Source organism: Cervus elaphus, chromosome 32, assembly GCF_910594005.1.
Source record: "Cervus elaphus chromosome 32, mCerEla1.1, whole genome shotgun sequence".
In the NCBI taxonomy this organism is placed as follows: Eukaryota; Metazoa; Chordata; class Mammalia; order Artiodactyla; family Cervidae; genus Cervus; species Cervus elaphus.
In genome coordinates this window covers 22,570,327-22,597,956 of record NC_057846.1, presented here as the reverse complement: position 1 = coordinate 22,597,956, position 27,630 = coordinate 22,570,327, and the positions used below count along the sequence as shown (strand labels likewise).

The window sequence follows — 27,630 nt, the reverse complement described above, 5'->3', positions numbered from 1 at the left end:
CCTTCTTCCCGTGCTCTGGGGCCATAGCCAGAGGGTAGGTCAGTGGAGCCACCTGCTGTCCCGAATTTGAAGCCAGAAAGTTACTTTCCACATAATTATGTAAAGTCTCCAGTTACCCAGATAACTTTATTCAGTTCCCTCCCAGTCTTATTTGATAAAGAGAGGTGCTTATTTTCCTGTCTTTTCTAAGGGTTTTATTAATGGCAAACAGGACATTCAAGTTTTTCACTGAAGAACTCTGAAAGTATCAGCAAAGTATAATGAAAAGGACCTTGGGCGTTCTGTCTCCACCATCCAAATATGTCCTGTTACACTTTAATTGAAAACATACAGGCAAAAGTTTATTCCTAGGGACTTCCCTGGTGGTCCAGTGGTTAAGAATCCATCTTGCAATGCAGGGGAGGAAGGTTTGACCCCTGGGGAACTCAGATCCCACAGGCCATGGAGCAACTAAGCCTGAGAGCCACAACTAGAGGGTCTGGGCACTGCAAGAGAAGATCCCACATGCCACAAGACCCGAGGCAACCAGAAAAAAAAAAAGTTTATTCCTAAATCCAGGTGTCAAGGACCCAGAGTTCTTCTCTCATTTACTTGAATGTTCATGAAAGCAACAGCATGACTATTTGATAGGTTTTGCGACTATGCCTTTGGGGCTTCTATTATATGCCATGTATTAAATAGATTCCCTTGCTTTGTGAAGGGGCATTTGTGACACTGCAGAGGGACAATCCCTGTTTGTCACAGGGAGCTTAGTGACCCTAATGACGCACCCTTGCTGAATGCTGGGCCCATTTTAGGCATGTTTGTTGAATGACTACATGAAATGTGATTCTCTTCCTGCATTCCTGTGCCTGCTCACACTAGCTGTGATGTCATGACTGGTAAAACTGGGAAGAGCTTTAAAGAAGAATTCAAGCAGAAAAGAACCAACTGCTGACTGTTCTCGAGAAGTGTCCAGCGTCCCAGCCTTCTCTTGTCACTTCTCTTGACATACTTCTCTTGTCAGTGTGGATTGCACCCCGTGTTCATCACTGGGGCTGCAGTTTTGGGGCACACACAGCCCCTGAATAGGTTTGCCTCTGTTTAGACGGCCGCATAGCTGAACAGACAGCGAGGCCAGTCAGACTTTCAAGGCTGCATCTACACAAAGCATCCACTTAGTTACATAAACAGTGCAATCTAGTCCTGAAAACAAGATTTATTTTTTTTTTTTAATTTAAAAGTCAGGAAGGGATGGACCATGAGAGTACCTCTGCAGTGGAGAGAGCTGACAAACACTGCCTTAGTGAGTGACCAAGGTCAAGATCAACAGTCATACATCATGTTGGTCTGTACCCCTAATATACACATGATGAAAATGGTACTTTACATCTGTGACCTTCCTTTCAAAAACCCATGACAACGCCAGTCTAGTCTTGAGAAAAACATCAGACAAATCCTGGTAAGGGGAGATCCCATAATAAACCTGACCAGTGCTCCTTCAAACTGTCAAGGTCCTCAAAATCACGTGGCCAGTGACTGTCCCAGCCATGAGGAGTCTAAGAGGATATGATGTTACTCTGTCATGGGGTGTCCTGGATGGGATCCTAGAACAGAAGGAGGACAGTAGGTAAAAACTAAGGAAATCTGAATAAACTATGGACTTTGATAATGATGTATTGACACTGGCTCATTAATTGTGACAATGGTTCATTACTGTACTCAAGTAGGATGTTAATGATAAGGGAAATTGTATGAAGGGCAGAGGGTAGTGCATTCCTATATACTCTCTATTTTAACTCTCTGTACTATCTGCTTAATTTTCCTGTAAATCTAAGACGGTTCTAAAAATAAAGTGTATTAATAGTAATGCTGTGCTGTGCTTAGTCGCTCAGTCGTGTCCCACTCTTTGCAGCCCCATGGACTGCCTCCCGCCAGACTCCTCTGTTCATGGGATTCTCCAGACAAGAACACTGGAGTGGGTTGCCATGTCCTCCTCCAGGGGATCTTCCCAATCCAGGAATCAAACCGGGGTCTCCTGCATTGCAGGCGGATTCTTTACCAGCTGAGCTACCAGGGAAGCCCCTAGTACCACTGGGGGTTTTGGTGCTTTATTAATTAATGTGCCTTATTAATTAATAAAGCCTTTTGTGCTTTATTAATAGTAATAACAATAGTGGTGGTTTAGTTGCTAAGTTGTGTCCGACTACTGTGACCTCCTGGACTGTAACCCACCAAGCTCCTCTGTCCATGGGATTTTCCAGGCAAGAAGACTGTAATGGGTTGCCATCTTTCTTTCTCCGGGGATCTTCCTGACCCAGGGATTGAACTTGGGTCTCATGCACTGCAGGCAGATTCTTTACTGACTGAGCTACCAGGGAAGCCCAGTAACAGTAGTAATAAAGCACAAAAGACAGTGGTACTAACTTGCCCAGGCAGAGGGGTGCACCAAGGATAAATGAAACATTTGTCTATTTATTGGACCTTGGTGGGCCTTGAGGGGATTGTGTTAATGGAAATAAGTCAGACAAAGATAAATACTGAATGATCTCAAATTCATAGGTGCAGAGAAGAGATTGGTGGTTGCTAGAGGCAGGGAGTGGGGGATGGGTGAAGGTGATCAAAAGGTTCAAACTTCAAGTTATAAGACAAATTAGTCCTGAGCATGTAAAGTAAAGCATGGTTAAAAAAAAAAGATTAAATAAAACACCGCCGCACCCTTGAACATGAAAGTCTATTCAGGAGTGAACGCTTAATAATCCTAATAAGCTTAATGTTTTCCATTTAGCTACTTCTTACTGTAGAAAACAGTGCTTTAGAATAATCACTGAAAAAAAAGTCAGGCACAGAGATTACATACGGTGTGATTCCATTCATATGAAATATTGAAAATAGGTAAATCCACAGAGACAGAAAGCAGATTAATAGTTACCAGAGGCTAAACAGAAAAAGGAACAGGGAGGGGCTGCCATTAGGTCTGGGGGCTCCTTTGGGGCTGAGGAAAATGGTTTGGAATTCGGTAGAAGTGATGGTCTCTCAATACTGTGAATTAACCAAATGTCAATGAGTCACTCCCTTGAAAATGGTTTAAGCAAATTTTACACCAATGTTAAGCCAATTTTACACCAATCAAAAACAATTATGATAAAATAATATGATAATCTGAAAATAAATAATTTTAAAGAAAATAATCTAATAATGATAATCAAACTATTAGTAATAAAAATAGTAAGAACATAAATGCTGTGCTTTTGGTTTATCTGCTATTTTTTTGCCTTCGTCAGAATTCCTAATGTTAATTTTGCATTACTGTAAAACTCTAAATGACCAAATAAAATAAAATTCCTTTCCATTTGGAAAAAGAAAATCAGGAAGCAATTATACACCAGAAAGGGAGGATGGCGAGGGTGCCACATTTTGGCTGGTAGACGCTGCCTGTTGATGTGATGGCTGGAGGCCCACCCAGGCTCTGCCTTTCAGGGAATAACTTGAATTTTGTGGCTCTCACTATCTCTCTAAACTGGGAGAGACAGGGTGAACGTGAGAAGATCCTCTCAGGAAGAAAAATCCAGTAAAGCTTTAGACCATCAGGTTGTGTGGGAGTCAGTAACGGTGATGGGGAGGAGGGAAGGGGCCTTGCAGCAGCCATCAGGTGACTCAGACACAGGCGACAGCCTGAACTGACCGGGTGTCCTGGCCTCGTGCAAACCCAGCCAGGTCGCCAGGTCATACACTGTGGGTGGTTTCACCCGCGACAGGGCCTCTGTCTCACCAGTTTCTTGCAACCCTTCGGCCTTGCATCAGGGTCCTGGGATCCAGCAGTCTTCAGAAGGATGAGCTGGGAGTGGTTGAATCTTGTGCCTGGTTTGGGGGCTATCCTTCCCTTTCCAGGGGTTTCAGGGGTTTCCAGGTGGCTCAGGGGTAGAGAATCTTCCTGCAATGTGGGAGACCCGGGTTCAACCACTGGGTCGGGAGGATTCCCTGGAGAAGGAAATGGCAACCCACTCCAGCGTGGGAAATCCCATGGACGGGGAAGCTTGGCGTGCTGCATTCCATGGGGTTGCAAAGAGCCATACACAACTGAGCGACTCAACAACAACAGCAACTTCCCTTTCCAGCAGCCAGAGGTTGGGGCATGCACTCTGCTGCCGGGGTGTAACCAGGGCGCCCGTCCCGTCCCCGTGTTTGAGAACAACCAAGGAAGCCCTCTATGAGTAAAAGGCATAGGGCGGGACGAGGGTGCTCAAGTAGCTGCTATTTCCTCTCCCTCTGCTCCGAAATGCCTTTTTCTGGCAATGCCGAGTAAGGATGGATTCACGCCACTGGGAAGGTGACCTACCGCCGCCTGGGAGGCCCAAGACAGGAACACAGGTGAACATCCCGAGGTCTCTCTCCCGACTCTGGCACCCAGGACCACGCATAGGTGAGGTGCTCACCACCAGTGGATCCTTGTGCCCTCCCAGATTCGTTTCCATCCACAAGAGTTACTAAACCAGCCATCATTCCAGTCTCAAGCAAGACAAAGCTTCCCCATGAATGGGCCGTGATTATCTAACTCAGAGCTTCACTCCGTCTAAGTGCTGGAATTGGAACTGGGAGGATAAAGCCATTATTTTCAGATTCAGGTCAAGAAGGTGAAGTTTAAAATCTTTATTGTCTTCAACAACCGTGAAAGGTAAAAAAAAAGTGGGACACCTATTTGAGACACAGAGCAAGAGGAGTTTCTAATTCACCCAAAATCTGCCCTCAGGAGGTTCCCCAAACAGGCACAGTGAAAAGCTGCTAGGTACTGTTTTAGGCTGAAGACGTCAATAAGTTATAGTCAGAGGTAACTGAAGAAAATTTCAATCTTTTAGAGTAACCATGATTAAAAAAAAAAGTCTCAAACACTTAGCACATCTTTCTTCTAATGCAAGACAGCATAATAACTGCGAGGCATTTTTAGATGTGGTCATTCAGACACGTGTTCATTCACTTATTGAACAGACATGTGTCAAAGGTTTAGGATGGGCAAAGTAAGGAGGCAGTGGGATGCAGGGATAGGGTGTCCACACTGCCTAGAGCAACTCCATCAAGGAAAACAGGAAGTGGATAATTAGCAGACAGGACGTACTCTACTATGATATATATCCAGGATGCTGTGAGAGGGAGAAGGCTCAAGTCCTCAGTTTCAGATCTGGAAATGTTCCCAGGAGAAGAGACCTCTAGAAGAGCCTAGAAAGACCTAACCAGGCACAAGGAAGTAAGCTGAGGTAGCATCCAGGATCTGGGAGTCAACAACAGAGGGGCCAAATGATGGCCCCAGAGTCATTCTGGGAAACGCAGGGAGCTCTGTGGGCTTGCCCTGCAGAGTTGAGTCTTCAATGTCCCAAGAGCAGTGTGGTTCTCAGATAGTAGAGTAAGACCTGGGTTCAAATCCCACCCCTGCTACTTATTAGTAGTTGTGAGAAGCCTTCCCCTACCCTTGATCCCTGACCCTTCGTTACCCACATCTTGGTGTGACCACTCAAGAGTGTTCCCATCTCTTAACTCAGAATCAAGAAGTCTAGTAACACACTGAGCCTAAAAATCTCAAAGTAAAAGTGAAAGTGTTAGTCATGTGGGAATCTTTGCGATCCCATAGACTGTAGCCCGCCAGTCTCCTCTGTCCATGGGATTCTTCAGGCAAGAATACTGGAGTGGGATGCCGTTCCCTTCTTCCAGGGATCTTCCCCACCCGGAGATTGAACCCAGGTCTCCCACACTGCAGGCAGATTCTTTACCAGCCACCAGGGGCAAACTTACTTCTTTCTCATATTACGTGTCCAGCAAGAGTCAACAAGGTGTTCTACTCCACATGGACACTCGGGGTCCCAGGCTGAAGGAGGTGCCACCGTATTATAGCAGCATCTTCTCAACACATGGCCTCTAGAGACACTGAAACCTGAAGAGAGACTAGACAGCCAGGTAGGGGCTGTCGTGGCCAAGCCTGGAAGTGATAAACCTTATTTCTACCCATCTCTCTTTAGGCAGGTCCCAGCCACCTGGGCCAGTCTAATAGCAAGAGAGGTGGAGAAACGCAGGGGAGCACGTAGGTTTTCAGTGAAAGTGAAACATTTCTGCCATAACTGGACTGTCATGGGAAAGATGAGTCGATCAAGTAAATAAGGGCAAGACTTGCTGCAAAGCATTTTGATTTCCTGGGTCAAGTGTTAGCACATTACCCTAGAGGCACCAGAGAGGCAGAGGGGAAGGGCAACGTTCAAAGCGTTGCTTTAGAAAATTAAAATTAATCCCAGGATGAAGGATGGGTTAGAAGAAGGCCCTGGAGTGGGGGAGAGCAGTTTAGAGGATGTTGTCATCATCTTGGTATCTGGTAAGAGAGATGTCTTAGGGCGATAGAAGGAGCGAGGAAAGTGGAGTGAACAGTGCATTTTCTGTAGAAGATTGATTACACGGACTGTCGAGATTGGAAATCCAGATTTTGGAGTCAAGAGATGATATTTGAAACCAGGAGGGCCTGCAAGGGAGGGAGGAGACAGGTCCACCCAGAGCTTGGTTGTCCATTGGTGAGCAGAGGCTGATGGAGAGCGAAGAGACAGTCCCCTCAAGGGCAGCAAGTGTTGAGAAGGTGAGATCTGGATTTAAGCTTTCTACCTTCTTGGAAATTTCTCATTCGATCTTCAGATGAACAATTAAGGGACCAAGAACAAAAGCCAAGATTTTTATTTCTGGGGAAGTGTGGGGGCTTTGTGTATTTTCCAGTTTATCTAAAATGAAGGTATGTTACCTTTTGTACTAAGATTATAAAGTAAGGTTTTTAGTTTATAAAGAAGAAAAGAAAATTGTCCAATTAAAAATAGATTTCCAGGGGACTTCCCTAGCAGCCCACTGGATAAGACTCCAGGCTTATACTGCAGGGGGTGAAGGTTCAATCCCTGCTCGGGAACTAAGATCCTGTATGCCACACGGGGCGGCCATAAATAAATAGATAAACTGCAGTTGAGTCCAGTTTTTGTTTGTTTGTTTGTTTTTAAAGTAAATTCGCATTTCCATTACCTATAAAACTAATAATTCTTCCCTAAGAATCATTTGCATTTTAGTCCTGGGACCACCACTACCCCATCCTGACACACGTTTCCTGAGACCCCAACATCCACAGGAATTGGCTTGGAAGGTTTTGTCTGAGTGAACATATCATAACATACACACGCAGACACACACACACACACAGCTCTATTATGGGCAACTCAGTGGTTCTCTCTTTCCCTCTTTATCAAATCATCCTCTAATCCATTAGTTGGTGAATTCGACTTCTTGTTTGGAATACAAATATCACCTTCACTGGATGGGAAGAGAAAATTCCCTCCTGGTCTTTCCATCCCCTCCCCTTAGGCCACCCATCTCCATGGTTTAATCTCAGGAAGTGCCTCTTTAAATGCCAAATATGGCAAAATGTGAGCTGTTGGGCACAAGACAAGTGAAACCCATCCAGAATATTAGATGAATAAGCAAAATTCTCCTACCGTTACTAAGGAAAAACAGAAAGCTCAACATGTGTGCTGCATGGGTGGAGTTAAGACCTTATCTTCACATATGAAGGCTGAAAGTGAAAGTTGCTCCATCATGTTGACTCTTTGCGACCCCATGGACTATACAGTCCATGGACTTCTCCAGGTCATAATACTGGAGTGGGTAGCCAATCCCTTCTCCAGGGGCTCTTCCCAACCCAGGGATCAAACCCAGGTCTCCTGCATTGCAGGTGGATTCTTTACTGTCTGAGCCACCAAGGAAGCCTATGATGGGAAAGCGAAGCCCAAAGTTTCGGTGACAGGTCAAGGCTCAGCACAAGCAAACCTGACCTCGTGGGACTTGGGTCTCCCGAAGCTCCCGACACTTGCTGGTAAATATGCTCTTTTATGCAGTGAGGACTGAGACCCACTCAGGTGACCTCAGCCTCAGACATCTGGGCTGGGCATGCACAGGAGCCCAGAGAAACCAGGGGACCTGCGCTGACCAGACAGGCTCCATCCAGCCCTGGCAGGGAAGCCAAAAGCAGGCCGAGTTCTAGAGGTGCTGCAGTCAGTCCCCTTGGTGCGGTCTGCCTGTTGCTCCTCACACTATGGCTCCATCATCCCAGGAACCCAGCCTTTCCAAGGCCAGGGCTGAAGAGCCAACTCTTCCTCCTGCCTCTGCTCATCCAAGGCTTCCGGCATCTAAGATGCTGCTCACTGACTTTCTCTTTCCTCTAAGCTCCCCAGAAGGGTCTACAGGCATGGCAGGCACCAAAGGCATCATATATGTAAATATATAATACATAATTACATATAATATATAAATATATAAAATATACAATAGATGATATAATATATAAAGCACATCGGATAAATTAAAAATAGACCTACCATATGATTCAGCAATTTCACATCTGGGTATATAGCCAAAGGAAAGGAAATCATTATCTCAAAGAAGTATTTGTTCTTCTGTGTTCCCAGTGGCCTTATTCACCCTGGGCAAAACACAGAAACAACCTATGTGTATGTCCACAGGTGAATGGATAGAGAAAATGTGAGATACATGTGTGATTGATATACATATATAATTGAATACTATTCTGCCTTAAAAAAGGAAGGAAATCCTATCATTTGCAATAATATGGATGAACCTCGAGGGTATTATGATAAGTGAAATAAGTCAGACAGAGAAAGACAAATACCACATGGTATCACTTAAACGTGGAATCTTAGAAAAAAGTTAAACTCATAGCAACAGAAAATAGAAAAGTGGTTTCCAGTGGCTGGTGGGGGGAATGGGGGAAATAGGGAACAGACTTTCAGCCATAAGATGAATAAGTTCTGAGAGCATAATGTATAATACAGTGACTCTAGTGGATAATACTGTGTCTTATACTTGAAATTTGCTATGAGAATAGAACTTAAACACACAGATAAATTTAAATATGGGGGTGATGGGCACATTAATTGACCCATTGGAGAGAATCCTTTCACAATTGTATAAACATGACAAATCATCATGTTGTCCATCTTATCTTACAATTTTACTTGCCAGTTATACCTCCAAAAAACTAAAAAAAAAAATCAGATCCTTACATATCCCTCTATTTGAGGACATTATTTGGGATCTTTGGAAGTCGGCCACTGATTTCTCTTATCCCACAGTCATCAACTCCACATGCAGGTGATCAGAAGAGGAACAACTCATCTATTTCAAATTCTTTCCAAGATGTACCAGCCACTGACACCATTCACAGATTTCCCTCCCCCCACCAGCGGGAAATATGACAGACTGGAAATTTTACTGTAATATAAAATAACAGTAATGATATGAATCCATGAAGTAAGCAGTGCCACTGAGGAATTTAGAAATAGTTTTCTGTTCTACTCATCTTTACCGGGCTTTGGTTTCCTTTGAATTCCTCCAAAAGAGACACTGGATGTTTTCAGTTTCAATGGTATATTATCCAGTAAACTTTCATTCACTAAACAAAACTCACTTTGAAACTATCTCTAATCCTATTAAAATCAACATGGGGCAATATCAGAAGGCAGGGACTAGGGGTGTGATCTAATGAGGGGACACAAAATCAATTGTATGATGCCTTGATTGGAGAAAAATTGGGAACCAAAGCCCGGCAGGCAGGTGCTCTTTAAGTATATTCATGTGCATGACTTGGGCAATGGGTGGATACATATCCAGAACTTGGGGAAAGAGGTAAAGCCCAAACCAGAGACTGAGAAGATTCCTGGGGTACAACCCATGCAGAGAAGCAGGGAACAGATGGACACAGACGGAGTCAGAAGGGGTGGCCAGGCTGTCGGCAGGCACTAGTAATGGGTCCCTCCCTCACCTAGAGGTATCCTCCCCTGAAACAATTCACTCCCCTTGTCTCTGAATCCCTTGCTCACCAAGCAACCTACTGATTGCTCATTTAAATTCTCCAGCAAAATTCCAACTAAAGAGGAGCATTCTGATGCCTGGAAAGGGATGAATATCTGGGAAGAACTGAAAAAACATTGATTGTGAAGCAACATCACAATAGGTACCAGAAATCACCATCTCCCCACGCTTGATTCTTTTCCTACTTCGTCCAGAAGTCTGCCTGATTTCAAAACCAGCCGTGAGCTCTGCTCAGCAATTGGTAAGAAGCTGAAGAACAACAAATCTGACTCTAAGCTCCAAAGTGTCCTCCTTTGAATACTTTGCGCATCTGATTTCCCCCATCACACAATCTCTCTTAAGACAACTTAAAAGCATGGTTTCCGCTCACTTTTCAAGAATTATGTAAAATAAACATTTCAGCAGACAGGACCATGCAATAGCTCTGGCTACTCCGCTTCTTGATAGAATTACCTCATTACTTTTCACGGTCTGGCTTTCTGACCATGGTATCCTCTGTGGTGTCTCCTAAGAAAAACCGCTGGTACAGTGTGGATCCCAGTCCATACATGGGAGTGTCACATGTACTGTAGCCCTGCAGTGAGGGGACAATATTAATTACCTTGCTCCTGGTGTGGAAAATGACTAAAATGACCCACGCAATGAGGATGTCAAACTGTCTTTTTTAATCTGACACCTGCATTGGAAACGCTAGGAATCTACGACACTTACAATTAAATACCTGAGATTACCAAGCACAAGTTCAGACAAGGCTAATTTAGAAATTATTGTCAAGACTCACTGAGGAACCATCATCATTTGGGAGAGAACTAAAGTTTAAAATACCAAAAGAGCCCTGCGGAGGGACTTCGCACATGGTTTCCTCATTTAGAAACCCAACTGAAAGTCAAGAACATTTACTTTATTTAGACTGAAAATCACAAAGATTCAGAGACAGGTGGGATTAGGAAGAATCTGTGGTCTTGAGTTATTTCCAAAGAAGAGCTCTTTCTAGGAAAGACAAGGGTGGGGGGTGGAATCTAAATTCTGAACCTCCCTTTTTTCCAAAGTTTTGGCAAAGAACAAAGCGTTCACCTCTGACTAATGTTTTTGTGGTGAAGTTTTGTGACCTTTTTTTTTTTTTTTTGCCCCATGCTGAATAAAACTGAGATGAGAAGTAGTAAAAGATAAAAGTGCCAGACGGATTCAAACTCTCAAGAAGTCTCAAGTGTAGCCCAGGTCATCCTTTAAAAAAACCTAAACAACACAGAAACACAGAGAAGCCCTTTTTATATCTTACAAATGATACAAGATACCTCTCCTCAACCCCTTTCTCAGTCAAATGAAGCCTCTCTGAGGCTTCCAGAGAGATTGTCCATGTCTATCTGAAATATCAGTATTCAGAATATGAAGAAATAAAGCATTTCTGATTGCGGTATGACTAATATAAAGCCAAGCCGAGGGAGTGAGAAGGAAGATTAATCTAAGAACATTACATGCGGCATAATGACAAACTAAAACCTGGCCAAGATCAATGTTTGCACAACAGCAAGTTCAGGCCCATTACGAGGGTGGGTGTGGTGTTGATGGAAAAGTTAGCGGAGCGGGGATTAGAACATGAAACCATTTGGCATCTGTTAGTTAATGGCGGCGCCAGTGGTAAAGAACCCGCCTGCCAATGCAGGAGATTAAGAGACGCAGGTTCGATCCCTGAGTTGGGAAGATCCCCTGGAGGAGGGCATGGCTACCCACTCCAGTATTCTTGCCTGGAGAATCCCATGGACAGAGGAGCCTGGTGGGATACAGTCCATGTGGTCACAAAGAGTCAGACATGACTGAAGCGACTAAGCACGCATGTACACAGCCAATGACAGAGAAGGGCCCAGAAAACCCCACAAATAGGCTGAGGGAGTGACAGATGTGAGAGACCAGCCTTGTTCTGAGAGTTTTACACCCTGAATCCCAGCCAAGGGGAAAGGAAGTGGCCCCACATGCTCTCTGGAGCATCCTTCTCCTTCCCAGGAGACCCTGACTCAGGACACAAGGACGCACGGAGGAGGCAGTGCTGGCGGCCAGGCTGCCTACTCCCCAAGGAAAACCATTAAAATGGAGCTGCTGCTTGTTTTTGACATTCTTGTGACCACTTTAAAGACACAGTCGCTCTACTTCAATCCTCCGATTCCCCAGCTCAAATATGATAAATGCAGAGCAGGTCGGGGCGGAACTGGAAAGCAGGCAGAGCTGGTTCCCGGAGGGGCCACGGCCGTCTGTCACTGAGCTGTTCTCGCGATGTTTCTTTCCTCTCTCCCTCCAAATGTGCTGGGGTCTGCATGTGACGGGCAAGGGTGGCAGCTGGTCCGACTGTGGCTGCCTGTGACAGACGCTCCCTGAGGCTCCTCTGGCTTGGGGTGCTCAGGTGGCCCTGGGGCAGCACCGGGTCCCTCTCTGCTAGTAAGGATGGAGGACTCACTGGAGGAAGAGTAATGTCGGGGGCGGGGGGGGAGGTCAGTCATCAGGGAAGGGAGCCCACGTCTCCAACTTGAACCTGGAATTTGGAGGGAAAGCCTCGGACAGGACAGAGAAAGGGACCCTGGTTTTCGGAGGCCACAATCTTGATGGGCGAGTACATTTTCTGAAGCAAAACTAAGAGGTGGGACTCAAGAACCCAGAAGGGGTGACCCGGTTTGTGCCAGGTCTTTGGAGGTGAAAAGGAATTAGCTCAGTCTTTCAAAGTGGGGCTGTTCCAATGCTCACATGTACTGTGTCCTCTTTTCCATCTGCTCCACCTTCTGGAACCCTGTCTGCAGGGCCCCGGCCCACTGTATCTGTACTGAAGGGAACATGGAGAAGGCCATGGCATCCAGGCTCAAGCAAGCACTTTCCAAGTAGGGACACCCCTGAGGTCAGCAGAGCCCAGCAAACCCCAGCAGAAGTGAAACCTTAGTGAAGAAGGGAGCCCAGGAAGCCCTCTTGAGCTAGAGAGTCTCCTTCTGGGTCCAAGCTTTGATTCTGGATATTTGATTGAGCTCTGGATTTACTGAATTTTCATTAGAAAATTAATTTCGCTTGTTTTATTTAAAAAGTGTTGATCTTGCATTCTAGGCTCTTCCCCCGCTACCTCCTAGCAAAACTCACTCCTAAGGGAGAAAAAAAATCAGATCTATTTGTTTAGCCGACATACTCAAGGCTTTCTGTGTGCTGGGCCCCAGGGAATGTTCCGGAAGCTACTACAGGGTACTTCACACCAGGCCCTCAGGGAGCCGAGACTCCCACCGGTGAGGGCAACCTCCGCCGGCTGGCTCCCTTCTAAGCCTTATCTCTGAGTGAGTGGGAATGTTTCATTTTCTCCTCCCTTCCAGGAATATCCAGTGTTGCTAGCAATTCAGAGACGGGTTTCCGGATCTTTGCAAGGTCAGTTTCGGGTATGGATCCCAGCTGACCATCTTCTCTTTCGAGGCTCTACACCACTGAGCAAATGATGATATTCAGCACACGACCAAGTGACTTGATCTGCTCAGCTGTGAGTAATGAACAGGCAGAGAATTGCTGCACCCAACTGCTGACTATTAATTGCACTAAGTTAAATCTCCTAACAACCGTTTTCACAATATCTTATTCATGAACACATTTAAAACGACACACACACACAGCGCACACCAGATTCTGGATAATAAATGATATTAAATTTCAGTGACTTGCCTCACCTTCGGTAAGATAAGGATGCTAATAAAGCCTTCTTCTGAAAGGAGCCGAGTTAAAAAGTCATTGTTTCTCCCTGTGAAAGGCAACACCCAGACAGGAAAAAATAAGTGAAAAGACAGAACTTGAAAACAGAGAAAACACAAAGTTATTGTCTCTCTAGATACACATCAAATAAAACAGGCGAGCTCATCCTCTCGGGAGGAAATTCTGCACTTCCAAGCCTTCAGTTAAAGCCTTCTCTGTCTTGACCACAGTGCCTCCCCTGCCCCCCGCCCCCTCCCCAGCACCATTTCAGCCTTGGGTTCAATGCCCAGACTGCACATACTTCAGTGCTTACAAAACTCTGCAAAATTAAAAAAAAAAAAAAAAAGAAGAAAAAAAATATAAATATATATATATATATAAAACCACTGTAAAAATACAAAACCTATATAATTAATTCAAGTTCAATTAGCTATCTGTTATGTCCTTGTACTAATACACAACAAAGTAGCACAGATTGGGCATTTATCATGGAAACTTGTTTTCTCATATTTCTGGAAGCTAGAAGTCCCAGGTCAGGGCATCCACAGGGTTGGTTTCTCCTGAGGCCTCTCTCCTGGGCTTGCAGTTGGCCACCTTCTCCTTGTGTTTTCACATGCGTTTCCCTGCCCGTGTGTCTGTGTCGTAACCTCCTCTTACAAGGACGCCAGTCATACTGGATTAAGGCCCACCCCATGCCCTCATGTTATCTTAATTACCTCTTTAAAGGCCCCATCTCCAAACACAGTCACAGTCTGAGATACTGGGGGTTAGAACTTCAACGGAGGAATTTTGGGGAGACACGGTTCAGCCCATAATATTTATAAAACATTATGTCCATCTGATTATTAGACTCAGAATTCACAAATATTTTCTTTACTTGAGACAGTTTGTAGATTTTAAAGGTTCTCACTTTATACAAATTCCTAAGTGCTCCCGATGATTGCTTTTAAAAGTATACCCCACTGTAAACTAGATGAATCACTTGCAGTCAAGTATTCATGGGAGTGATTTATATTTCTGGCCCACACTTCCCTTCCAAACGCCTCACTTGTATCATCTAACTGCCTGCTTGACACTCAGATGTCTAACTGAAATGTCAGCTTCGATAGGTACAGACCCTCAAAACTGTTCCACCCACAACTTTCTCCATGGTCCTCATGGAAGCGACATCAGATGCTCAAGTTAAAAACCAGAGTTCAATCCTGCATCCTGAGTTTTCTCTCAACCCAAGTCCCATATAAGAAAATTCTACTGGCTCCAACTTCAAAATACATTCATATCTGAACACTCCTCACCTCCTCCCCTGCAATGGTTCAAGTCCCCTTTACCTCCCGCCTGGTTACTGTGCTGGTCTCCTAGCGATCTTTTTGATCCATTTCCTGTTCCTCTGTAATCTCTTCTCAACACAGCAGCCAGAGCAGTCTTTGTAAACCGAAGTTGGACCATGTCAAACCCTATCATGCTTTTCCATTTCACTCAGAGGAAAAGTCATGGCCCCCAAAACAACCTACTAAGCCCATAACATTCTGGATCCCCAATCCCTCTCGGAGTTCATCTCTTCCCTTTGCTGGGGGGCCTCCTTGCTGTTTTTCCAACATGCTGGGGTGCTCCTCTTTACCGATTCCCTCTGCTGGAAACAGTCTTCCCCTAGATGGAGCGAGGCTAACGCGTTGACTTCCCTCAAGCCTTAGCTCCGTTCTAACCTTCTCTAAAGGCTTATCCCAGCCACCATGTTGGAAACTGTAACCTGTGCCCATCTCCTTAGGGATTCCAAATCTCCCTTACCCCGGGCTGTTCTTCCTTCCTTCCATGGCATCCTCTACCACATCATCCATTTCTGATGTTTATTGCCGGTGCTGCCCCCACCTGCTGACAACCTGCTCGAGATTAGCTCAGTTTTAGTTCACAAACGCATCCTCTCCACCTAGACTGATGGTAGCTTCTCAGCTGGTGCTCAAAAAATATTCTTCGAATGACTGACTTCACTTATAATCTCCAGTTGCATCCATGTTGCCGCAAATGGCATTATTTTGTTCTTTTTTTAATAGCTGATTAGTAATCCACGGTACATAAGTGCCACCTCTTCTCTATCCATTCCTCTGCCAATGGACATTTAGGTTGTTTCTGTATCTTAACTATTGTGAAGAGTGCAGCTATGATAAGCCATAATGGAAATGAACATTAAAAAAAGAATGTATATATGTATGTATATATATATAGATAATATCAGTGAATTAAAAAATTTGTTAAATGAGTAAGTAGATAAGTCAATTTGGGTACAAAATTCTTTTCAATATTTTTCCATAATATATCAAAAAGTGATATTGAATGTAGGATATGGAAGAATTTTAAAACATTTGTACAAGAGTGTTTCTTCTAAAACCAAGAAGGCTTATTAGTCTCTTTGGATATTCTGCTCTGTGGTTCCTCTGTTTTTTCTTAATGAAACTTTTATAATTCCTAACGAACAAGGGTATCATCTTCTGATTTCTGAGATATTTACTTTCTTCCTCTTATTTCTCCACCAAAATAACTCCAGGGTTCATGTCTCTTCCTTAGGACAAGGAATTATCTGGACAATTTCTAAAAGAAAAGAAACAACTTTCCACAAAAATGTCCTTCTGGAGCCCAACAGCCTGAATTTATACCCTGGCTTCCCTTTTTCTCATCTGTACAATGTAAAATTACATGATCATTTGAGGATTAAAGGCATTAATGAATACAAATTCTCCAAAACAGTCCCTGGTATATAAGAACTAAGTGTAATATTGAATTTCCTCTCAATAGTATTGTATGATGAAGAAATTTGTTTGTCAGTTACACACTTTATTAGTTTATCTAGGTTTTAAATTGTATTGATAAACAGAAACAAAAATAGAGCAAAACAAAAATAAAACTTCTATCTGCATCACACAACATATCCAGACAGGTTTTCACCAAATGTAGAGTCATCTGACTTCAAAATAAATGGTACGGTCTAAATTCACTTTGGGAAAGTGCCAAAGCAAACTTCAAAATGATAGACAGTCTTTGTCCAGAACAGCAGAAACTTGAGTACAACAAAAGTCTCATAGGACTGAAAATTAGAAGAGACATCTATGAATGTTAAGATGCCATTGACAAAAATCCGGGACATTTTGAATGTAAGCCCTAACCTGAAAATCACAAGGGCAAATACTTGCCTTCAAGATACTTTTCACGTGAATAACTCTGTGCAGGCTGACCCAGGTGAGAGAGAGGAGTTGTTAACTACATGTAACGGTTAATGCTTCTCAAAGAACTCTAGGGAGATTGTGGAGCAGGTCAAAATAAATCAGTCCCTTTAGGAAAAAAGTTAAATTATTCACTCACTCAACATTAAGTCTGAGGAAGACTTGAAGCAACTTGGTGAAGCAGAAGCTTTGAGGATATAAGGTCAACTCACTAGTAGGGAAGAGATTTATAACAGAATTTTAAAATTATAAGTAACTTTTGAAAAGACCATTTTGTAGTTGGGCGAAATTAATAAATTGAGAGGTTAAGTCCATAGCAAAAAGAGAAAAAAAAAAAAGATCTTCTCCCTGGAGACACCCTATAATGTAAGGATAATAAAAGATTAAAAATATATTAACCTGCATGTCAGAGAGATTGGAGAGGGCCCATCCGCAGATGAGGGATTTCCACAAAACTCTGAAGGGAAGAAGGCCTGGGGAGCGTGATGGATGGACTACGCAAGGAGGAGGAAGAAAGCAGTGAGTACTCACCCGGGGGAATCTGAATCAAAGGGAGGGGGAGAGGGCGCGCCCCGCAGGATTCCTCCAGGGCGTAGGAATTGCAGACTTCGGAATGGCAAAAGGGAGGTGAAATTTGAGGCTGCAAGCATGTGGCTTCTTTAAAAGTCGGTAAATTAAGCAATCAATGTCCCGGACTATTCCGCAGATTGCTATGACCTAAGCATTCCAAAGCTGAAGAATCAGAGTTTCTTTTTTGGAAAATGAAATAACTACCTTCCCCTTGAAAGACCTCCACATTCTGGCTTTTGATGGACTCCTATGGTAACGGCTGCCTTACTGCCTGAGACCTAAAAAAACAAAACAACAACAACAACAAAACAAGAACCTTATTCCAATACATAATGTTCTCAACCTTCTTTTCGACTCTTAACTCTTAAATATGAATGGATAACTTGAGATCAATATAAAGTATAAAAAAGAGACTTCATGATAAACAGATTGAAAGTGTGATCCCAGAAGGAAGGAATGATGTGGAAAATAGGGAAAGAACTAAATGAACACACAATTTTGGCATTCCCCCGAAGATTGAAGAATTATATTTAATCTATAAAATTAAAGCAGTATGTTTTGATAAAGGAATGGGTATGAAACAAGTTGAAAATTCTTACAAATTAAAAATATGAGAAGGACTTCCTTGGTGGTCCAGCAGTTAAGACTTCGCTTTCCAATGCAGGGGTGCAGGTTTCATTCCTGGCCAGGGAACCCACATGCCTCATGGCCAAAACCCCCAAACATTACAGAAGCAATATTGTAACAAATTCAAGAAAGACTTTAAAAATGGCCCATATAAAAAATATTTTTTAAAAAATGAGAGAGATGAAATAAATCAATAGGGTAATTGGAGGAAGGAGTCAAGGAAATCTCTTTAAAAAAAAAAAAAAAACAACTGGGAGACACATGCCTAAAAGAAACTATTAAAAAACTAAGAGAACTATATATGATGTCTTCCATCTTTTAGAAATACATATGATGTCCTTCCAAATAAGGGTTGGGGAAGTGAGACTAGAGAAAATAGAGGAGTGAAAATTAGTGAAGATATAACACAGAAAAATTTCTGAATTGAAAAATAAAAGTCTTTACATTTTAAGAGACCACTTGAATACGTGAACAAATGAATGCATGAAAAAAGGCTTCTATCCAAGCATATCATAATGAAATTTCATAATACTATAGATAATAAGAAGAATCTCATACCGTCTTGGGAGAGAAAACAAGTAACATACAAAATACGAGAAAACAGAAACAACACTAAAGCCTAGAAAAAAGCAGAGGGCAAAGTATATTTAACCATGACGATTAACCAATCAGTTTTAAGGGTGGATTATAGACATTTCCAGATGAGACAATCTGCAATTACTTGAAGATATGCTTAAATTAAGCAAAGAACAGAAACATAAAAGGTGAGGGGAAACAGGGGTACAGGAAAAGTACAGGTAAGTCAAGGGAATTTCCATGGAGCAAATCTGCAGAGAAATTAACCAAGCTGTTAAAGAATCCACCTGCAATGAAGGAGACCTGGGTTCAATCCCTGGGCTGGGAAGATCCCCTAGAGAAGAGAACTGCTACCTCCAGTATTCTGGCCTGGAGAATTCCATAGACTGTATAGTCTATGGGGTCGCAGAGAGTCGGACACGACTGAGCAACTTTCATTTTTAGATGAGGAGAATCAGGGCTGTGAGTGATGGGTTTCCTGGAAAACATTGGGCACAAGAGAAATACCTACTGTTACAGACCATTTGAAAAGTCTGAGGACATAATAAAGAAAAGCCATGCAAAAAAAGTAGTAACAACTTAAAACTCCCAGATAGACAAAAGCTGCTACTGCTTCTGCTTAAGTTGCATCAGTTGTGTCCGACTCTGTGCGACCCCATAGACGGCAACCTACCAGGCTCCTCCGTCCATGGGATTTTCCAGGCAAGAATACTGGGGTGGGGTGCCATCGCCTTCTCCGATAGACAAAAGGGTGTTTACAAAAAGAAATCTCATGTAATTCTGTGACTTTTTAAAAATTGTGGTAAAATGCACATAATTCACCTTTTTAACCATTACACAGTGGTGTTTGGTACATTGACAGTGTTTTGCAACCATCACGTCTATCTAGTTCTAGGACTTTGATATCACTCCAGAAGGAAACTCCATGCCCACTAACTAAGCAGTCATGCCCCCATCCACCTCATTCCCACCTTCTCCCAGCTGCAGTAACTGCTTTTCTGCTTTCTGTCTCTATGGCCTTGCCTATTCTGGATATTTCACATAAACGGAATCACATAATATGTGGGTTTTTGCGTCTGGCTTCTTTCACTTGGCATAATGCTTTCAAGATCCATCCAGTTTGCAGCATATATTGGTATTTCATTCTTTTTGTGGCTGAATAACTTTCCTCGTTTGAACACATCGTATCCACTCACCAGTTGATGGACAGGACACATTTGGAGCCTATCTCAAGCTTCAGTGGGGCATCAGAAATGCAGGACCTTAAGATTTATAATTTAAGCTAGTTTCCAACAAATACCTCTTCTCCTTCTGGGGGTAATAGCTCCCAGCTTGCCATTAGACCCTGGGGGTGGGGGGGTGGGGCAGAGGGGCAGATTGGCAAATCACCATAGTCCACCAAGTGACCAGACACTTCATACTTGCCATTCATGAACTGGTGCTATCTGGTCCGCTTGACCATAAAATTGGACATTTCAAGAAGTGCTCAACCATCGCAGAAAGATGATATACACAGGTTGATGCCTAACTGTTCCTGAAGGCACAGATTAAGCCCAGGAGCCAGTCAGTTGTACCCCAGCACGCTGGGACCGGCCACACTGGTGACCTCAGCCAATGCTCGTCGTGGCCTTGTGGCGAATTCCCAATGACCAACTGGTGATAAGAGATGGCAAGTCAAGCCAAATTTAGATGGCCTTCTACCAGATGCTTGCACCAGCCCGAAGTGGGCTGACAGTCATTGTAGCCCCATTGCCCCCCACTGGGGGCAGCCAACGACAGGAAATCCTCCCAGAGCAGCACTGTGGCTGTAAGATGAGATGGCCTGCAGGAAGACCCTGGATCGATCCACGGCGTGGCTAACGGCTGGCCATATGGTGACAGAAAGCGTCATGCTTAAAAGAAACCCCAGCCATATAGACATATAGCATCATATGAATATTATACATATAATTATATAAAATTAGATTAATGCTATATAGCATTAACTTTATTAAAAGATTTTATATAGACAATATATACTTTTATAAATATATTAAATATGCAAGCCATATTAATATACATTTATTAAAAAATGTATACATATACGCACGTGCGTGGGTGCTCAGCCACTTCAGTCATGTCCAACTCTTTGCGACCTCATGGATTCTGTAGCCTCCCAGACTCCTCTGTCCATGGGATTCTCCAGGCCAGAACACTGGAGTGGGTTGTCATGCCCTCCTCCAGGGGATCTTCCCAACGCAGGGATCAAACCCTTGTCTTATATGTCTCCTGCATTGGCAGGCAGAATCTTTTACCACTAGCAGCAGCTGGGAAGTCCTGTATATGCATGTATCCATATATACTTACAAATAGTAATATTAAAACTGTGTATACCATAATGTTAACATTATAGGTGGCTTTTATTTTTTCCATTTATTTGCTTAGACTTTTTTTTTCTTTTTTTACTGATTATGTATTATTTTTATAAACAGAAAAAAAGTTAAATACTATTTTAAAAAGAAACTTCCTGATGGCTTGGCTTCATAGAAACACCACGCTCTGCGGAATTTCTCTTGCTCTGAAGTATGTCTTCTGTAAACAGCACAGTGGTTAGACTGTGGACACATTCTGCTGTGACCCTTTGCGAGCCTGGTTTGGCATGCTACACTCCAAAAACACTGGAATCACCAATTGTATAAGTAACTCGGTCTTATAAATAGAAGGCAAAATGATACTTTCCGTTGATCTAAAAGTACAGAAGGCAGCTTGACATCCCTGAGATGAAGCTTTGTGGTGAGGCTGGCTGGGGTTTGAGTTCTGACTCTGCTGTTTGTCACTGTGGACAACAGACTGGACCTCTGAGTCCAAACCTCCCCTTCTTGAAAAGGAGAGGATGCCAGCTACTTAAGCTACCCTGGTAGTGTGATCAAAATAATTGACAGCGGGGAGTTACGTAAGCCATCTAACTTCCAGGGCTAAGCTCTGCACACATCTGATGCAGGCATAGGAGGTAAGGGAGAGTGGATGATGGGTGTGGATGGTTGAACATTTCCAAGCTCTTAAATGCTGCCTGCTTTCATCAGCAAGAAAGGGAGTCAACGTCTCAGTTTCCCTCCTGCCCAACAGACTCTTCCCTGGTGGTTCAGATGGTAAACAATCTGCCTCCAATGCAGGAGACCTGGGTTCAGTTCCTGGATCAGGAAGATCCCCTGGAGAAAGGAATGGCTACCTAATCCAGCATTCTTGCCTGGAGAATCCAGGGACAGAGGAGCCTGGTGGGCTACAGTCCATGGGGTCACAAAAAGTTGGACAGGACTGAGTGACTAACACTTTTAACAGACTCTGATGGACTAAATCATAGAGCACAGAGTGGAGAGCTGAAGAAGGCTTCTCACTTCTCCCTCGGAGACCAATTCCCTGGGAGGTCACATCCAAACACAGGAGCACATGAGTCTCCATGAACCCTTCTCAGTTAGATGGGAAACCATTGGCTAAGAAAACAGTGTTTACAGATTTTTAAGCTTATGAAGCAAGTCTGCTCTGGTGAAAGCATCACAGGGCACTGTATGTTCTCTAGTTTGGGAAACTCCTTAATATGAGAAAGATAAACTCCTTTCATCCCAGGTGGATGAAGCTTGAGAGCAATAAAAGAGACAGCGCTGCAGTTAGAAAAGCTTTTGATCAACTTCCATGGCCACAAGAGGGCTTCTCTGGTAGCTCAGCTGGTAAAGAATCTGACTGCAATGTAGGAGACCCTGGTTCAATTCCTGGGTTGGGAAGATCCCCTGGAGAAGGGAATGGCTACCCACTCCAGTGTTCTGGCCTGGAGAATCCCAAGGACAGAGGAGAATGGTGGGCTACAATTCATGGGGTCACAAAGAATGAGACATGGCTGAGAGACTAAGCACCACGCAGCACATGGCCACAGCAAAGCCCTAGGGTTTGTCTCTGTTCTGTTCAGGATCTTCCCCATGTCAGGAGGAGGAATCCGGAGCTGCAGGGGCACCGGCAGTGAGCGCTGAGCCCCGACTGTGGGCCCCCTAAAGGCAGAAAGAGCGCTTCTGCCAAGTCTGCGGGTTCAGTGGCGTCATGCCGTCGTGCTGAGAGCCTGCAATCAGCGGAGCTGGAAGCACTGAGCGCCCGCGGGCCCCTGCACATGTGCTTTAGAGTCACACGGGTCTGGGTGTGCAGGCTGGGTTCTTCCCTCGGGCCCCTGCACACGTGCTTTAGAGTCACACGGGTCTGGATGTGCAGGCTGGGTTCACGTGTTTGGACCATGGGTCGGGACCACGTGCTCCCCTGAATCCTAGACCCCTCATCTATGAAATTAGAGTGCTGAATGCATTCTTGAAAGTCATCGTCTCTAATCTAACAGAAGGGCCGGCATGATACTAGAGAAATGGGGGAGGTTCAATTATTACCAAGTTCACTTTCCTTAAGGCAGCTGGAGACTTCCTGGAATTTCCTAGGGAGCTGACAGTTCTCCCTATAATTCTAAGGCAACAAGGGAGAAAGCAAAGAGGATGGACTCAGCCGCAGCTCTGAGCAAGGAGAACTGCAGGAGGGACAACCCAGTGACCCACTGTCCTGCAATGCTGTTCACAGCCCTCAACATCGCCATGTCCAAGTCCCATGGCTGAGGCTGCCACCTCTGAGGTATCTCCCGACAATCCCAAGTCCTTTTGCCCTCAGCGCCAGCTGTGGTTACTGAAGTGTGGGGCAAGTTATTCTATCAAATGAAGCTGCTGCTGGTGGTTTGGTTGCTAAATCATGTCCGACTCTTGTGACCCCATGGACTGCAGCCCACCAGACTCCTCTGTCCATGGGATTTCCAAGGCAAGAACAGTAGAGTGGGTTGCCATTTCCTCCTCCAGGGGATCTTCCCGACACAAGGATCGATCCTGTGTCTCCTGCACGCAGGTGGATTCTTTACTGACTGGGCCATTACGTGAGGTTACTTAGTCAACTTTCAAACCCTCTGAAACCTTTAGAAAAGAAAGAAAAAGATGTGTGTGTTTGTGTACATGCGTGTGTGTGTGTGCATGTGTGTGTGTAAGCAGGGGTGAGGGGGAGGGAAGAAGTAGGGGGAGGAGGAGGTGAAGGAGGGGAAAAAAGATGAAGAAAGAAAAAGAGAAGGCACAGTTCTTTCCCTGATGTCATCTATTATGTCTGGGAATGACGGTCGTGCAGAAACATCTGGGACTCATCACCTGCCTTCTGCTCCACCAGAGAAGAGATGATTTCTGGATATTAATCTAACATGGGGGCACTCCATAAGCCTACCAAAGGGAACAGCAGGCTTTTCTAATTTATTGTGCCAGATGAGAGAATTTAGAGATTTGAGGGAAAGTTTTCATTGCAATGTCAAGGTGGGAGTCCTCAGGACTCCCCCCACCCCCCACAACCATCCAGATAAGTACAAGCCCCATCTGTTCCATGGAAGACTCAGACTGAGGAAAACCAGCTCACATTCTTGGTTTAGTGCACATACTTGAAAGAAAAAAATAAAAAGTTCAAGGACTTTGAGATGTTAGTCCTCTAGGGTAAGAACAGAGTTGCACTTTAGACACAGTCAAGCTGTTTACAACTGCAGTTCTCTTCAGTAGATACTGATGATTACTGTACTAAATAGCTCGAAAAAAGAGTTACCTATAGGCAAGACTGACATTCAATTCACCCCTGGCAGAATCAAGTTGGTCAAGTAGGAAAATCACAGTCCAGAACTGACAGTGAATTTGTTATCACAGCTGACAATTTAGATCTCACTTCAGTAGATCTCGGGACGATTCTGAAATGATTTCCGGGTTGCCCAAATTCCTTTTATGAGGAAGGAAGCTCCAAGTTAAGAGTGTGTGTAGGAGTGTGGTCCCTACAACGTATAAACAGATGATTAATAACCAGGAAAGAAAGCAGCATACTTTCCAGAAACAATAGTATTTGTTCCTTAGATAAATGGAAAAGATGGTTTTAAGTCAAAAGACAGCTGAAAGAAGTGGTCTTTTATTTTTGATGGCTTTAAAAAAATGAAATATTTATAGAATTTTTAAAAAGTGATCATTTGCTTATTGTTAATTGGATTGTTATTTTAAATTAGGGGGGAAAAGGTCTCCAGCTTTTACATGTTAAAAATTGCAATTGTTTATTAGGGGCTCAGGACCAAAACCTCTCATTTTATTGATGCTGATGACATATACTCGGCTATTAACCTCTGTCAGTGAAAGCAGAGCATGTCTTCTAAGTTCTAGCATTCAATGAGAATCTAAACATTTCCCCCTCAATATTCTTTTATTACAGACAATTTCTGATTCAGTGAAAGTGCAGTGCATTATAAGACAACATTCGAAACACTAGGGAGACATATTTTTTCAACTATTTATCACCCTACAGGGTTTTCATTTTCTGCTGACTGTTCTAACTGGAGAATAGAGGGCCTCATTCAGGGTGGGGGTGGGAAGCTATTTATGAATAGTTTGTGATTTGGAGCAGCTGCTCTTCACTATATATCATCCTTTTTTGATAAGCATGTTTTCACCAAAAGCTACCACTAATAAGCGGGTGCATACGAAAAAAAATCGCTGCAGAGCTGTTACCTTGAAAGAAAGATGTCAGATAAAAAGCTCCTCCAGGTTGAAGTATCCTTGAGTTTCTTCATTATAGGAGAATAATAAATCTGAAAACAAGTTGCATCTTGGGAATCTAATGTTCCCGATAGAGAAGAATACTGTCAAGGAGTTTCCATGCAGCTTTCACTCTGGACTCAAATGAAAAACATAAGAGGTTGCATCCTCAAGGGAATTAGAGATGCTTTCACTCAACCTGTACACACAGGGTGAGCCTATCTGGGTTACACTGTAAATGTTTTGCTGCCAAGCTGGAGACTTAATCATACTTATACTGTGCTTCCAACTTGAGACAACAAAGTGGGGAACAACTCTGAACTGGAATACCGTTGCTGGCCATCCACGTGAAAAAGATACATAAGCAAAAAAGTTCCTTTCTCTCAACATATTTATGACAAGACATGACTGATTCATTTTCCCACGGTGTACTTCTAAAGGTGAAAAAGTCAAAAAAATCTGTTATCCTAATACTATTTTGTTGAAGCTTCATTAGGAGATGTGTGATATTAATATCTTTCCTGCTAAAGGTTCAATCAACAGACTGAATAATTCTGCAGATTAGACACCATAATCTAACCCTTGAATACAACTGACAAAGGAATGGATACAGTTATAAACATACCAAAGTAAAACTGACCTTTAAATACTTTAAAAAATAAATCTTATCATAACTTCTGGCAGGAGGATAAATGGACACAACAAATTGGGAAAGGTAATGGGACAATATATTTTAAAAGTCTTAAACATGCATGCAGATTTTGACCCAGGAATTCTAATTTCAGAAAACATTCAGATTTCTTTAAGGATGTTCGCCGCAGCCTAAAAATTCCAGCGTCAGGAAAACGTTTAAAGAAAAGTTCAACAATGAGAAACAGAAGGAAAATGATTCAAGGAAAGACCTGTTGTGCAACCATTGAGAGGAACATGGCAGAAGAATATTTAAGAATGCTTAAAGTCATGAGAAATGTTCATGAAAACTATGGGGGAAAAGCAGTTTGCAAAATAGTTTGGACTAGGTGGCCCCAATTTTGTTTAAAAATGTGTAAGAACGTTAACAAGAAATACATACCGTATAATACTTGTGATCATCTTGGGAGATATGACAATGTATAATTCTTGTTTGCTTCTTTTCTGCTTTCTTGTAATTTTCAGATTTCCTGTAACAAACATATATTTGTTTTTAACAAACAAAAAAATTAATATCAGTGAGGCATAACACATAGACCAGACATTCTCAATGTTTGGTCCCCACCTATGAATGGCTTTCCCAGTCCTCACACTACTTGTGTGATACTATTGTTTGCATGCGTGAATACATATGTGTGTGTTGGAATCTCTCCAGCCACGTGCAGTGCAGTGGTCACGTGGTACAAGGGTTCAGGAGGGATTCATATTGTAAGCCTAATTCTAATTTTACTCAAGTTGTTGTTCAACCACATAAATATGTGCTATCTCAAATATATTGCAAGTATCGGTTTCTGTTTTAAAAGTTCCTGATAATCATGCCTCGCTAGGCACGTTGATAAGAATGCCACCCCCCGCCCCTGCATAGATATCAGAATCAGAGCCACATGGTTTTTCTTAGAGGCTTCTTGGAAGAACGGACCTTTATTTCACAGTCTCTTCATCTAGTTAGCCGCACTTTAAAAGCAGAATGAAATGAGTTCCAGGTGGTTATCATGGATCTGAGTCTCTGTCGCAGGTCATCTTACGCTCGGTGTCCACATTCCGTCGGCCTCTCTCCCGCATGCCTTCCTTGGTTCGCACGTGTGTTCATTCATTCCTTCATAAACATCGAGGTCTGTGTCTGCACAGGAAAAACATCGGTGCCTTAAGGCACAGCCCTTCCCCTCCAGAAGTTCCTTACAGACTGACGGGACAGAAAGACACATAAATAGACTCTCGTGAGATGAAGTGGAAGGTTGTGCCCCCTAGGATCCTCCTCTTGTAGGTTCTTTTATAACATGAACCCCTTTGGAGAAGAGAACTTTTCTAGATAGCTGTTGGCTTTCCTCCTGTATCTGAGAGACAAGGCTGTAGGAAAGAACTGATGAGCAGAGACCAGGATGAGGCCCAAGAGAGATTCACCTGTTCCTCAGGTCCACCCAGGGGCAGCCTTGGGTACGGCGCTGTCTTCTACAGAGCATCCTTAAAGGGTGAATGTGACACTGAACCCAGGAGCAATGGCTCCAGGGGTCTGTGGTGCTTAGAGGATGTGCCAACAGCTGGCACATTATTCACTTCTAGTAGAAACCTTAACATCTCCAGATTGTCTTAAGGATGAGGCTTTCAGTTTAAACAGGATTCTTGTAATGGTAGGAAGGAATGTTTTAAAGGATTTCCTGTCCTTGGAAAGTGTTAGTGGCTGTAAAGAATGTCTCCATAGAATGTGCTTCAGCTTGGCAAGTGACATACCCTCGTGTTTGGCTTTTTAGAACTATGTTGGATTCTGTTTTGCTTAAACA

At 43.4% G+C, this 27,630-nt stretch overlaps 2 long non-coding RNA genes across 2 annotated transcripts in view; both read right to left on the bottom strand.

Annotated features, from left to right (window-relative positions):
- Positions 1-15,457, bottom strand: part of LOC122688003 — a 35,833-nt gene extending 20,376 nt beyond the window's left edge. Inside the window, exons 1-2 of the long non-coding RNA XR_006339291.1 lie at positions 15,367-15,457; positions 13,560-13,630 (exon numbers count right to left, since the gene is read on the bottom strand). This is a non-coding gene — a long non-coding RNA (uncharacterized LOC122688003). The remainder of the gene's footprint in view (positions 1-13,559; positions 13,631-15,366) is intronic.
- Positions 15,458-17,615: 2,158 nt separating this feature from the next.
- LOC122688004 lies at positions 17,616-26,963 on the bottom strand. Its single transcript, XR_006339292.1, has 3 exons — positions 26,772-26,963; positions 26,235-26,322; positions 17,616-17,641 (listed from the first exon to the last, which is right to left on the bottom strand). It is a non-coding gene; the product is annotated as an uncharacterized LOC122688004 (long non-coding RNA).
- Between the last annotated feature and the right edge of the window lie 667 nt (positions 26,964-27,630).